At 44.9% G+C, this 13,456-nt stretch overlaps 1 pseudogene; it reads right to left on the bottom strand.

The window, feature by feature from the left end:
* The window catches only part of LOC102490114 (uncharacterized), a 51,579-nt pseudogene extending 44,924 nt beyond the window's left edge, over nucleotides 1-6,655 (bottom strand).
* Nucleotides 6,656-13,456: the final 6,801 nt, after the last annotated feature.

Below are 13,456 nucleotides of genomic sequence, written 5' to 3'. Positions count from 1 at the left end.
CAGTCCTTACCAGAGATGCCATTTTTCTGTCTATTGTAGTTTACTGGGTTAAGAGTACATCTCCTTTACTTAACACCACAATTTTATATTGATTGAAAAAATATGAGGCTTTTTAGTCCACTTTTGTACAACTCAGCTTGTTCTTCATGATTGGCACAAAACCACCTCTTTGCTCTATGCCTTAGGTCTAGGTCTTCCTTTTATACCAACAGGGTAAATATAAAGAAATTTTCATCTGTTGAGAGGATTTGTGAGTCACACACTGTTTCTTTAATCGCAGGCATATCCATTAATAATTTAGGACTGTACTTCTAACCAGCTGCATACCACATCTTGCACTCTGACATTAAGAGTAAATGCTTTGAGGGCTGGCAGGTGGTATGGTGGTTAAGGGTGTTGGACTCCCATATGACTGACCACAGTTTGAGTCTTGGACCTGGTGGCTTGCTTTCTTACTTTCCCCCTCTCTCTTGCTCTCTCGCTCTGTTCCTCTCTGACTAAATTAAAATAAGTAAGTAAATAAATAAAGATAAATAAAATAATTCATTTTTTAAAAAAGATTAGGTGTTTTGATCCTTCAATTAGTAAGAGGTGCAGTGCCCCGGTTGCAAAATTCCCAAAAGACCACAAGGAGCTGATTCCAGTGTAAATGCACAAGGATTGCTTTTATTTGGGCTCAAGCCAGGGCCCTCAACCATCACTGCCACAGTGGATCAGAGTTGTGAGCCCCAGTGTTAGTTGGGCTGGGTTTTTATTTGGCTGTTAAGGTGGGAGGTCAAGGGGTGCTGAGGGATGCACTCAGGCAGCTATTCATTGGCTGTAGATTTCAAGAAGCAAGTTGTCCTTTACTGATTGGTCTTCAGACCGTTAAGTTGGGCAAGAAAGTTACTACTTCAGGTCTCAGGTATTTCTTTTGTTCTTCTCATTATGACCCTCTCCTACGTGATTGGCTGGTCTCCTTGAGATGGTGCTGATTCTCAGCAAGGTGGGTTTAACAAAATGGAGTCACCCCGCATAGAAATGGAGTCACTCTGGTCCTTCATTTCCCCCTTTTCCCAAGTACATAGTGGAGCCAATCATGGATCCCTATTGTTGAGCTCTATATGGTCCCAGTCAGGGATGGGTTTATATTGAGTCCTCAGAATCATTAACCAGATGGTGTTGAGTCATTTGCGGATAGACTATTAGTTTGTTGCAAATGCAAGGATTGAGAGTGAGGAGTAGGGGCAGAATTAGTAGGGGCCCTAAAAGTGTGGAGACTAGGGTAGTAAGCTGGGGGAGGAGTTGAACCAGGATTCAAATCAGCCCTGGGTCTGTTCACAGTCTCTTTTATGCTTTGCAAGGCCTTCTCTGACTTTGGCCATTGATTCTCTTACCACCCCTGAGTAATCAATAAAAAAAATAACATTCTTCCCCAATGGCAGCACAGAGGCTTCCTTGTTGAAAGAAAATTAAGTCTAAGCCTCTCCGGTTCTGGAGGATGACTTCTGCAAGGGAGGATAAGGACCCCTGAAGATGAGTAATAGAGTCTTCTAACCTGGAAATATCATTATCCATGGCTGCACGTAGATCACTGTAATGCTTGCTCTGGAGGATCAAGGACGAGACTCCGGTCCTCGCTCCTGCTATTCCTAAAAGGACAGTAAGGGTGATGGCTGTAATGGGCTCCCTCCTGACTCGTCTGGGGTGGGGGGTCCTTCTAATCTGTGATAGAGCTTCTCAGCTGTGTGATAGATGAGTCGAGGGAGTAACTGAACCAGCACACAGAAGTCACGTGTATCGTTGAGTACTGCCCCATGGACGCAGGGTGCTAACCCCGTGGTGCAGGCCCACCATCTATTAGCAGGGGGTTCCAAGTACTTGTCGGGAGGCAAAGAGGTAACAGTCTCATTATAGAGATGCCGATAAGCCGGGGAACTGTCCCCATATATAGTCCTCACCCAGTGACTGACTGAAGGGTTAATCTAACATTGCCTTGTTGGCGCCATCTACGAGTCAGGGCTGTCTGATTCGTTCTAGGTGCCAGGCTATGCAATGCCCTCATAATAGGGAAGTTTTGTTTCATAGCACAGCCAGCATGAGCCATTGAGATCCAGTCTGGATGTATTGAGGACCTGAAAAGCTTGGACTGTTAAGTCCCAGGGAGGGTCTAAGTTAGCATGGAATGGGGTTTCTGAGGGAGCCAGGAGATGAAGGCCTGAGGGAGCCAGCAAGGAGGCCATGGGGAGGACCACCAGCGTGTGGTGCGGGACTTGGGAGTTTTGTGGGAGGGATAGTACTGGGGTGGCACTGGTTAGGGGCAGGGGGTTCAAGGCCTGTGTTAGTCCCCAGTGCCTTAATGGGGCCTAAAGTTTCAACCTTAAGTCTCAGGGTCAGTAGGAGTCCTTGGTCATATCCCTTTTGATATAGGTGGATGCCCCAAGTCTGCCCTGATTCCCGTGCAGTGTATTTTTTTCCCGTTTCTGTGAATGATATCTGGAGCAGATTACAAAGAAAACTAAGGCATGGGCCAGAAAGTTCAGTGCCTTGAGAGTGGGCTATAGTCAGCCCGGGTGACACGTATTAAATCATTTTGGACTGGAAGTGCCCAGTGGATGGTTCCAGTGGATTCATAGCCCCAGCTGGCAAAATAAAATGTTTTGGCTCCTCCACAGAGAGTAACCCGAGACCTCTTGTGACTACCACCACTCCCTCCCCTCCTGCCCTGGGCAGACATAAAATAGAGTTGTTCTTAGGGCAGCCCTGTGATATGGATGGATACATCCGGGAGAATAATCGGCCCCCTTGAAGCTGCACCTGTTGATGCCTTTCCCATGTTCAGGTGCACCCCTTGAACTTATTTCCCAATCACCAATATCCCAAGAGCTGCTGCCAAGAGGCAAAGGTCAAATTCTAAGGTTGGCCACCATGCCCCTGTGGGGGCATCTCTTGACCTGCTATTGACAATTTCCTCCGTAGTGGTGCTAGTAATGAGCCAGGTCAGTCTGAAGGGCTGATGAGGGGAGCCCCCTGCCTGGGTCAGCCAGAGGAGGGAAAATAATATTAGCAAGGTTTGATGCATAGCAGTCTTAGCTTTAGGGGATTGCCTGGGTCTCTCGCAGCTGTCCATCCTGGTATGAGGTTGTCTTGTAGCACAAGGAGGTCTACTGGCTTGATATTTATATGATGGACCCACGAGGCAATGTTGTCAACTTTGAGAGCAGTGGGGATGGTTAAGATGACCATGTAGGGACCCTTCCAGTATGATTGAAGGCTTTTTTGTGGTGTTGCTTGATGTACACCCAGTCACCGGGCTGGAACGTATGGGGATCGGCAAGAGGTCCAGTGGCATAAAGAGCCTGCAGTGTTGGCCAGATGTCCTGGTGAACGGCCCAGAGGCCTTGTAATGAAGATAACAGAGAGTGACCATTAAATTCTGTTAACAAGTCAGACTGTAGGTTAGGAATAATAGGTAGTGGCAGGCCATACAAGATTTCGAAAGAAGTTAGACCCAACTGGTAAGGGGAGTTGCACATTTGGAAGAGCGCGGAGGGTAGGAGAGCTACCCGTCACCGCCAGTTTCTAAGGTTAATTTAGTTGAGGCCTCTTTTAGAGTTCTATTCATTCTTTCTGCCTGTCCTGAACTCTGGGGATGGTATGCACAATGTAATTTCCAGTCTGCCCCCAACACTGAGGCTAAACCTTGAATTACCTTGGATACGAAAGCCAGTCCGTTATCTGACCCAATCATAGTGGCGAATCCATACCTGGGTAAGATGTCGTCGAGGATTTTTTTAGCCACAATTTGAGCCGTTTCATGTTTTATAGGAAATGTTTCTGCCCAATCTGAAAAGGTGTCTACAAAAACCTGTAAGTATTTGAAATTGTACTTTCCAGGTTTTACCTCTGTAAAGTCTACTTCCCAATATGCTCCAGACTTGTTCCCTCTGATTCGTGAGCCAGGCTGCCCTTGAGGTTTGGAAGCATTGATCAGTTGACAGGCCTTACAGTGGTGCACTATAGTTTCCATCTTTGTGTTAGCACCTTTTATCAGAATGTGAGCATATTGAAGGAGGTCCTGCATTTTTCTAGTGCCCATGTGGGAGGGTAAGTGGATTTTAGACAGGACCTGGTCACCTAGTGCCTCTGGGAAGATGATTTTATTATCTGCAGACTTCCACCATCCATGGAGATTGTGGGCCGAGGGCAGGCACCTTATCCATGCAAGGTCTTCTGATGTATACTAGAGTCAGATAGGGAGAACTGGGCCAACAGGGTCTGGCATCTGGGCCACTAGAACTCTTGCTTTTAGGGCCGCATCCCTGGCTATGGAATCTGCCAGGTTATTACTCCTGGCAACTGGGAAATCGTCCTTCTGGTGACCTGGACAATGAGTGATGGCCAGTTTTTTTGGGAGCCAAATGGCAGCCAGTAGTGCCAAGATCTTGGCTTTGTTCTTTAAAATTTTTCTTTATGCAGTGAAGAGGCCTCATTCTCGGTATATAGCCCCATGTATGTGAACAGTTGCAAAGGCATAGTGTCTATCAGTGTATAAATCGACCTTCCTGTCTTTGCCCAGGGTTAAAGCTTTGGTCAGAGCTATCAATTCAGCCTTCTGGGCTGATGTTCCTTCCAGGAGGGACTCCGCCCATAAAATTTCCTGCTTTGACACCACCGCCGCCCTCGCATACCTCACTCCCCTTGACACAAAACTGCTCCCATCCGTCCATATACCAGGTCACTTCTGCATCTGGCAAGGGCTGGTCTTTCAAGTCAGGTAAGATTCCATGAGCCTGTGCAAAGATTTCAGTGCAGTCATGGAGGGGAGTGTCAAGGTCTGGGTCTGGCAGCAAGGTCACGGGGTTCAAGGCAGTGGGTACCTGAAAAAAGACCTTGGTGGGGTTTAGTAAGAGACTCTGATAAAGAACAAGGCATTGCTCAGCCATTGGTCAGGGAGCTGCTGAAGGAATCCCTGAATTGCATGAGGGGTGGAGAGGTAAAGTTCTTGACCTAAGAACTTTAAGTTGACCTAATTTATTAGCATCCTTGACCATAAGGGTGGTAGCTGCAATTATGTGGAGACAGGGAGGCCAACCTGCTGCAACAGGATTTAATTTTTTTGACAGATAGGCCACAGACCTTTTCCAGGATCCTAAGGGTTGCACTAGGACTCCCTTTGTGACCCCCTTACTTTCATCCACAAACAAGTGGAATGATTTAGTTACATCGGGCAAACCAAGGGCGGGTGCCGAAAGGAGAGCAGTCTTGATCTGGTTAAAAGATTGTTCCATTCGCTCTGTACAAACGAAAGTGCCCTGGCTTTTCTTGGTGGCTTCATAGAGGGGCTTAGCCAATTCTGCAAACCCAGGAATCCATAGCCGGCAAAAACCTGCAGATCTCAGGAATTCTCTCACCTGTTTCGGAGAGCAAGGCCTGAGGATTTTTAGTATGGTCTCCTTTCTGGTTGCTGTCAGCCAGCGCCGTCTGCTTTTAAGCTCGTACCCCAGGTAGCTTATTCTTGGCTGACAAATTTGGGCCTTTTTTGCTGAGGCCCTGTATCCAAGGCTTCCAAGGGCATTGAGCAGAGTACGAGTACCCTGTAGACAGTCCTGCTGGGTCTTGCGGCTACCAACAGGTCATCTACATACTGTAACAAGACAATTTTGGAGTTCATGACTCAAAACTCACCCAAATCTTCATGCAAGGCTTGATCAAAGATAGTAGGTGCATTTTTGAAGCCCTGAGGCAGTTGTCCCCAAGTTAACTGTCTGTTGAATCGATGCTCGGGTTTGACCACTAGAAGGTGAAGAATTCTTGGCTGTTAGGTGCTAGGGGAAGGCTGAAGAAGGGCATCTTTTAGGTCTAGGACAGTGTACCAATGATGAGTTGGAGGCACAGAGATAAGGAGAGTATATGGGTTGGGCACTGTTGGGTGGATGTCTATTACTCTCTTATTGACCTCTCTTAAATCCTGCACAGGTCGGTAATCATTGGAGTGAGGTTTTTTAACAGTCAGGAGTGGCATGTTCCAAGGTGAATGGCAAGGCCTTAGTATTCCTTGCCCCATCAGCCAGTGAATATGAGGGGTGATGCCAGTTCAGGCCTCTAGAGACATGGGATGTTGGTGTACTCGGACTGGGTCTGCTCCTGGTTTAAGTTCTATGAACACTGGTGGCCGATGTGTGGCCTATCCCATCTCCCCCATTTCCGCCCATGCACTGGGGAATTCCACCAGCCATTGGGCCATGTCCAGTATAAGGGAGACCTCTTGTGGGGGTTGGTGCAGTTGGTACTCATCTTCTAAGCGGACAGTGAGGACACGTATAGGGTGCCCAGACTTATTGAGGACTTTAGTGCCTTCTGGATCAAAGTGAATTTGGGCGCCCAATTTTGTTAGTAAGTCTCTGCCCAATAAAGAATAGGGGCACTCAGGAATTACCATGAATGAGTGGGATATCTTCCCTTCTCCAAAGTCCACCATCCTCTTGGTGGTCCAGAAATACTTGTTTATTCCCGTTGCTCCTTGGACCCAGGCTGTTTTGGCAGATAATGTGCCAAGAGGTTATAGGAGCACTGAGTCCTGAGCACCAGTGTCCACTAGGAAGTTGATGGGGGTCCCCTCCACTCTGAGAGTTACCCTGGGTTTGGGGAGAGGTGCTGAACCCCATCCCCCCATTCACTATGATCATCAAGAGTCAAGACAGGAGTATTGGAGGGAGGCTTGTTCTTTCATTTTGGACAATCCCTTGCCCAATGGCCCTCCTCTTTACAGTAGGCAGGCACACTGGTTTCTCCTGAGGTGGGGGCGGCTTTTTTTATTAGACCCGTTGGTATTTCCCTCTTGGACCAGCTCTTTCAGACGTCTTTGTTTTTCTCTTTCATCTCCTGCCATGGAGGTCAACAAGATTTTTGCTAGATTCCGAGTTTGGTGGTCATTAGCTTTGGCCTGTCTTTCTTCAGGGGTTTTCCGATTATTGTAAACTTTTTTAGCCACTGTAATTAAGTCTCAAATATTCTTTTCCCCTAGCCTATCTAGTTTCTGTAACTTGCGTCTAATATCTGGTGCTGCCTGATTAACGAAAGCCATTATGAGTGCCAGTTTGGCCTCAGGGGCCTCCAGGTCCATAGGAGTATATCGCTGGAAGGCATCCATGAGCCTTTCTAAAAAGGCAATGGGACTTTCCTCCCTTTCCTGTTGAACATCTCCTACCTTAGCCAAATTGGTGGGCTTTTTGGCAGCTACCTTGAGACCTTCCAGCAGAATCTGGTGGTAGACTTGGAGCCTCTCCTTACCTTCAGCCATGTTGAAGTCCCATTCTGACGGGGACCAAGGGAATTTGGTGTTGATAGTATCAGGATTGCCCGCGGGCTATCCGTTATCACCTGGAACTAGTTCGTGGGCTTTGGATAGAGTCACTCTCACTCCTTGGTGGTGAACAGAATCTGGAGGAGCTGTTGGCAATCATCCCATGTTGGCTGGTGGGTAAAAAGAACAGCTTCTAGTAAGGCTATCAGCTCATTAGGATTCTCAGAGAACCGGGCATTTTGGTTTCTCTAGTTATATAGGTCACTAGTGGCAAAAGGTCAATAGTGGTGAGGTTGGTTTCCGTCTACATCTGGGAGTCCTGAAGCTCAGAGCAGCAATACAGTTGAATCTGCCAGTATGGGTTGTGGAGGCAGAGCCCCCCGAGATAGGTGGGGCCCCTATCTCGATTGTCAGCTTCTGGGTGGGGCTGTGGCACAAGTTGGGCTTCTCCCCTTCTTGTCCTTCCCTCAGTTGCTTCCCCCACCACTCCTTCCAGTCTTTCTCCCGCCCCTCCTTCTACTCTTTGTCCCACTCTTCCTTCAGGTCTTTTTCTCATCCTTCCTTCTGCTCTTTGTCCCGCCCCTCCTTCAGCTCTTTGTCCCGGTCCTGCTGCTGGAACAGGGGCTTGATAGTCCTCTTCAGTGGCTCCTTGGAAGACTGGTCGTGGGTGTGTAGAAGCTTCTGGGAGCCTTCTTTCAGAGGCATTGGAGGCAAAAAAAGAAAGGCTGAATCCAGGGAGAGAGGTTAAGAATAAGATCTTCCCATACAGTTATGTAAGGGATTTGGTCTGGATGTCCACTCAAGGTAAGGTAAATGATGTTTTTTACCTTCCAAATGGTTTTTAAATCAAAGGTCCCTCCTGGGGACCAGCCAACCTTGAAAGCCGGCCAATCAACTGTACAGAGAGTAACAAACTTTCGTTTCTTAACGTCTAGACTAAGGTTATGGGCCCTGATCTTAACATCCCTGAAATTGTCCATCATAAGCATCAGAGGGGAAGTCTGAGTCTGTCCCATTTCCATCAGAAAAATGTACACATCAACAGAGATAGGTAATAAACACATGGACAGGATGAATGCAGCCATGCAAATTCCCTTCACAGAGTGTAGGGCAAACTGGAAGTGGGATGAAGGCTTCACGTCGTGCTGCAGGAGCGACCCACTACACCCCTTCAGAACTACTAGGAGTACTCCACCCACTTCTGGCGGATCTGGAACATCTTCTAGATCCACAGATCGGTAGCTTACCAGCGTGTCCGCTAAGCCAATTCTGATCTAGTACAAAGTTAGGGACCCCGGAAACCGAACAGGACAAACAGACAAAGGAAACACACTTACCGGCCATTTTCAGTCAACCCTCTGGTTCAGAGATCATGAGGGTCTTGGGAATCCTGGATGAGACCCAAATGCAGTGCCCCAGTCACAAAATTCCCAAAAGACCACGAGGAGCCAATTCTGGTATAAATGCACAAGGGTCACTTTTATTCAGGCTCAAGCTAGGGCCCTCAACTGTCACCACCACAATGGATCAGAGTTGTGAACCCCGGTATTAGTTGGACTGGATTTTTATTTGGCTGTTAAGGAGGGAGGTCGAGGGGTGCTGAGGAACGCACTCAGGCAGCTGTACATTGGCTGTAGATTTCAAGAAGCAAGTGTCTTACTGATTGGTCTTCAGACTGTTAAGTTGGGCAAGAAAGTTACTGCAGGTCTCTGGTATTTCTTTTATTCTTCTCATTATGACCCTCTCCTACATGATTGGCTTGTCTCCTTGAACTGGTGCTGATTCTCAGCAATGTGAGTTTAACAAAATGGAGTCACCACCCCCCACTCCCCCCAAAAAAAAGGAGATGGAGTCACTCTGGTCCTTCAGAGAAAAGATCAAACCATGTAAAATGATTTATTGGTGTTAAATTTATTTATGTTTGCTTTTTCAATGGACAGTGAGATAAACAACCATTTTTGTTAAACTTATTTGTATTTGCTTTTTCAATGCACAGTGAGATAAACAACTGTTTTTGTTTGTTTGTTTGTTTTTGATATAGGGTGCATGCCCTTGCCAGAGAGAGACAGAGGGAACATGAGAAATCACCTCCCAAGGGGAGGGCCACACCACAATCCAGTTCTCTTCCAGTCTCCTCTTAGGACTTGGGGCAGGCACCCACATGAACCCAGAGTAATTTTCAAACCACCAGCCTGGGACTCAAACTGTGCTGGTGCCCACGTGGGATCCAGTACCTTAACTTCTATGGCACCTGTTGGCTCAATAACAAATTTCTCGTTAAAATAGATCATTCTAAACTTTATTAAATAAATAGGGCATATATTTTAAAATATAATGTATGCAATATTTAAGGGAAAGTTAATGACATTGCTCATCTCTCCTGTCTCCTCTTAAGCCCCAGACCTACCTCATATTTGGCAACCACTTGTGGCAACCAGCTATACGGATAGCACCTCGCCTTGACTAATCAAGTCTTCTTATGCCAAGTTTCCCTAATATTGTTATGTTGGATGTCCATGGAATCCACTCTGCCCCTTTGCCTATGCATAAATAGGGAGGGTGAGACAATGAACACTTTTTAAATTTTTTTAGTTTTTTTCTTTTTTTCGCTTTAGGGCGTGTGCACTCGCCAGACAGACAGAGAGAGACAGAGAGACAGAAAGTGAGAAATCACCCCCCAGGGGGAATGGTCATGCCGCAATCCCTTCTCCTCCATTCTCCTCTCAGGATCCTGGGCACACATGCACACATGCCCGGCTTGAGTTTTAAGCCACCAGGTCCGGGACGCGAACTGCGGTCGACTACGTGGGAGTCCAGTGACATAGCCATTACGCTAACTGCTGGTTCCCGACAATGAACACTTTAACGGCTAGGCTTTGCCTGGTGGCAGGAGCACATGTACATCCTCCCCTCCCCTCCTCTGTCCTGTAAGTAGTTCTGAGGCTCATCCAACAAGAGTAGTACAATCCAGCGCCTGTGGCCCACAGTGGTGATCAGCCCCCAAAATATACATTTTTGTACATCTAAAGAGCCTTTCTTCCTTCCTGTTTTACTATTTCCCATCTCCTATTCTTATCCTTGGAATCACCTCCCAGAGTAAACTGTGTGCACACAAACACTCGTCTCAGGCTCTGTGTTCAGAGGAACTTGAGCCAAGACATTAGGAAAAATTAAAACAAAAAACAAGTCAGGAAGGCTCAAGTATGAAAGTGCTCCCAAGCATGGGAAGCCTCAGTTGTTCACTTGATTCAGCTTCAGTGCCTTTGAAATACTGCTCACTTTTTATTTTGTTATGTAAAATATTGCAAAGTCTGTACTATATGACATCTCCCCCAAGCTCTACGGTAGCTATCTCCTGTAGGTCTTTATAAATATACATATGCGTGTATTATTGTTTAAAAGGGGACCAGCAGCTGGCACAATGGTTATGTCACTGCACTCCCACGTGGTTGACTGTGGTTCGAGTCCTGGACCCAGTGACTTAAAACTATACTGGGCATATGTACATGCATTCATGCTCAAAATCCTGAGAGGAGAATGTAGGAGAAGGGATTTCAGGTGGTCATCTCCACTAGGGTAGGGGGTGATTTCTCGCTTTCTGTCTCTCTGCCTGTCAAGCATACACACCCAATAGCAAAGATCTCTCCCCGCAAAAGTTTTGGAACCAGCAGTTGGAGTAATGGCTATGTCGCTGGACTCCCATATACTCACCTGCGGTTCAAGTCCTGAATCTGGTGGCTTAAACTCATGCCAGGTACATGGGCATGCATGCCCAAGATCCCAGGAAGACAATGAAGGAAAAGGGATTGTGGCATGGCCATACCCCTTGGGGGGTAATTTCTCTCTTTCTGTCTCTCTGTCTCTCTCTTTCTGGCAAGTGCATGAGCCCTATAGCAAAAATCTTTCCAAAGAAATAATAATAATAAGTTAAAAATAATTGCTGTGTTGGGCCGGCAGGTGACGTGGTGGTTAAAGTTGCTGGACTCCCACATGGCTGACCACAGTTCAAGTCCTGAACCTGGCAGCTTGCTTTCTTGCTTTCCCCCTCTCTCTCTGTCTCTCTCTCCCTCTAAATAAATAAATAAATAAATTTAAATAAAATAATTCTTTTAAAAAATGCTGTGTCAAAGACTTACACCCTATTTACATTTTTCTTTTACTAAATTCTAAACTCTAGAAGATGGGTCTGTGCATAAAAATGGTGTTGCTACATAAAAAAAACTTCATATGAAATTCACTTTCCATACCTATAGAACTGGAAAACTAAGTCAATATAAATTAGAAACATTGATTTTATTTAGAAAGAAATAGGAAGCAAGGAATTCACTACCCCAGGAATGTTTTCCTAAAATAATATACATTTTGCTAGGTTCTTCATTTCAGTTTAATTGAATTTATGTATAAGACAATTATATTCTTGCATTACCTTCCTGATTTCTTCCTTGTTTTTGCCTTTGTCCTTTCTTAATAAGATTTGTCATCATCTTTGAACATTCTCTTGTGATTTTAGTCCAACTTTGGCCTGGTAATAATCACTTTGCTAAGACTAATGTACAGTGAAGAGTAGCACCTTTCACATTAAACACATTCAATACATATGACAAATTTCTTCCTGAATTTCTGGAATACTCGGCTGACTTACTGATCTTTGTGGTGTCCTTGACTAACCTAGATATTTTAGTGCATTTTTTTTCCAGTAAAAAAAGGACTTCTTATAAGGATACAAAAATAACTTGTAGAGCCTAAGAATGAAAGTGTCATTGGGCCCTACAAAGTATTAGATAAACAAACTGAAATATTGTCAGGAGCCAAAGCAGAAAATCTTATTGTTGTACATAATTGTTCTTTTGTCTCTGAGGGCACAAGCTCTCTTTGCTCTGTTTTATTCTATTTGCCTCATTTTTTTCTTTCTTTTCATAGAATTTCTTTCCTTTTATTTTAGAGAGATTTTTGTAATAGGGCACATGTGCTCACCAGAGAGACAGAGAGAGACACAGATTGGTATTTTGGAATTTGGGGCATGCATGCACATGTGTCCAGTATGAGTTTTAAGCCACCAGATCCAGGACACAAACTGCATTTGACTACATGGGGGGCCAGCAACAGAGCCATTATGCCATCTGAATGGTCCTAGAATTGCCTTCTTTACCTATGTCTCCAGAAAGAGGAGAGGCAGCAACAGATTTATGTGGGTTCCCACTGAATGGTCAAGAGATACATACTAGATTCCTACTATACCCCCAGAAACTCTGACATTCACATTACTTTATGTATTACTGAAAATACTGTGTATTAAATGTGATGTACAGGTTATTGTCAAATGTACTGTGATTTTTAGAAATGATAAAATGTGGGAAAAGTTCATCTCAGCATGAACAAAAGATGGTTCTAGTGTTTGTTTTCCAGATTCTAAATTCCTAGAGTCTGATTGCTTCAGCCAATGGATTGTCTTTTTCAGATGCAGGTGTCTACCCGAGGCCTAATAGCTATGGCAAGACTGACTGATGTTGATTAAGGGGATAGTTTTCAGGCAAGGATTAGGTGGACAGGGGGACAGGAATCACACATCTGCCTACTGTATACTGTTCTTTAATATTTTCTAGAGTTTTACCTTCAATATTTTGATCATATGAAGTGTTATGTACTTACTTTTACATTTTTTATCGGGTTTGAATTTCTTCAAAATATAGGTTGAAAAATCCATGCAAGCAAGATTCTGATATGTAATAAATTATTATTAATTAAAAAATGGGGCCAGCATGTGGTGTGGGAGTTATAGTGGTTGGATCCCACATAGCTAACTATGTATGTGGTTAGAGTCTTGAAACTGGCGGCTTGACAGTCATGCCATGTGTGTATGAGTGTGTGTCCAAAATTCTGAGAGCAGAATGGAGAAATCACCTTGAGGAGTGACTTCTCACTTTCTCTCTTTCTCTCTCTCTCTGGCAAGCACACACACACTATAGCAAACTAATAAATTGTTTTAAAACATGAAAAAAATGTTTTGTCTTTGAATGTTGGAAGTTCATTACAGGGTACAGCTGTAAATTTAAAATAATTTCCTGTTGTGTTGTTATGTTGTTCAAACAGATACATAAAGCATGGAAGAAAGTTTTTGGTATAGCCTTAAATTAGAAATTAATATTTAATTTTATTTTGAGATAATTTTAG

This window comes from Tupaia chinensis, unplaced genomic scaffold, assembly GCF_000334495.1.
Source record: "Tupaia chinensis unplaced genomic scaffold, TupChi_1.0 Scaffold000647_1, whole genome shotgun sequence".
NCBI lineage: Eukaryota > Metazoa > Chordata > Mammalia > Scandentia > Tupaiidae > Tupaia > Tupaia belangeri.
Note: the sequence above shows the minus strand (reverse complement) of the source record. Positions and strands in the feature narration are given on the sequence as shown.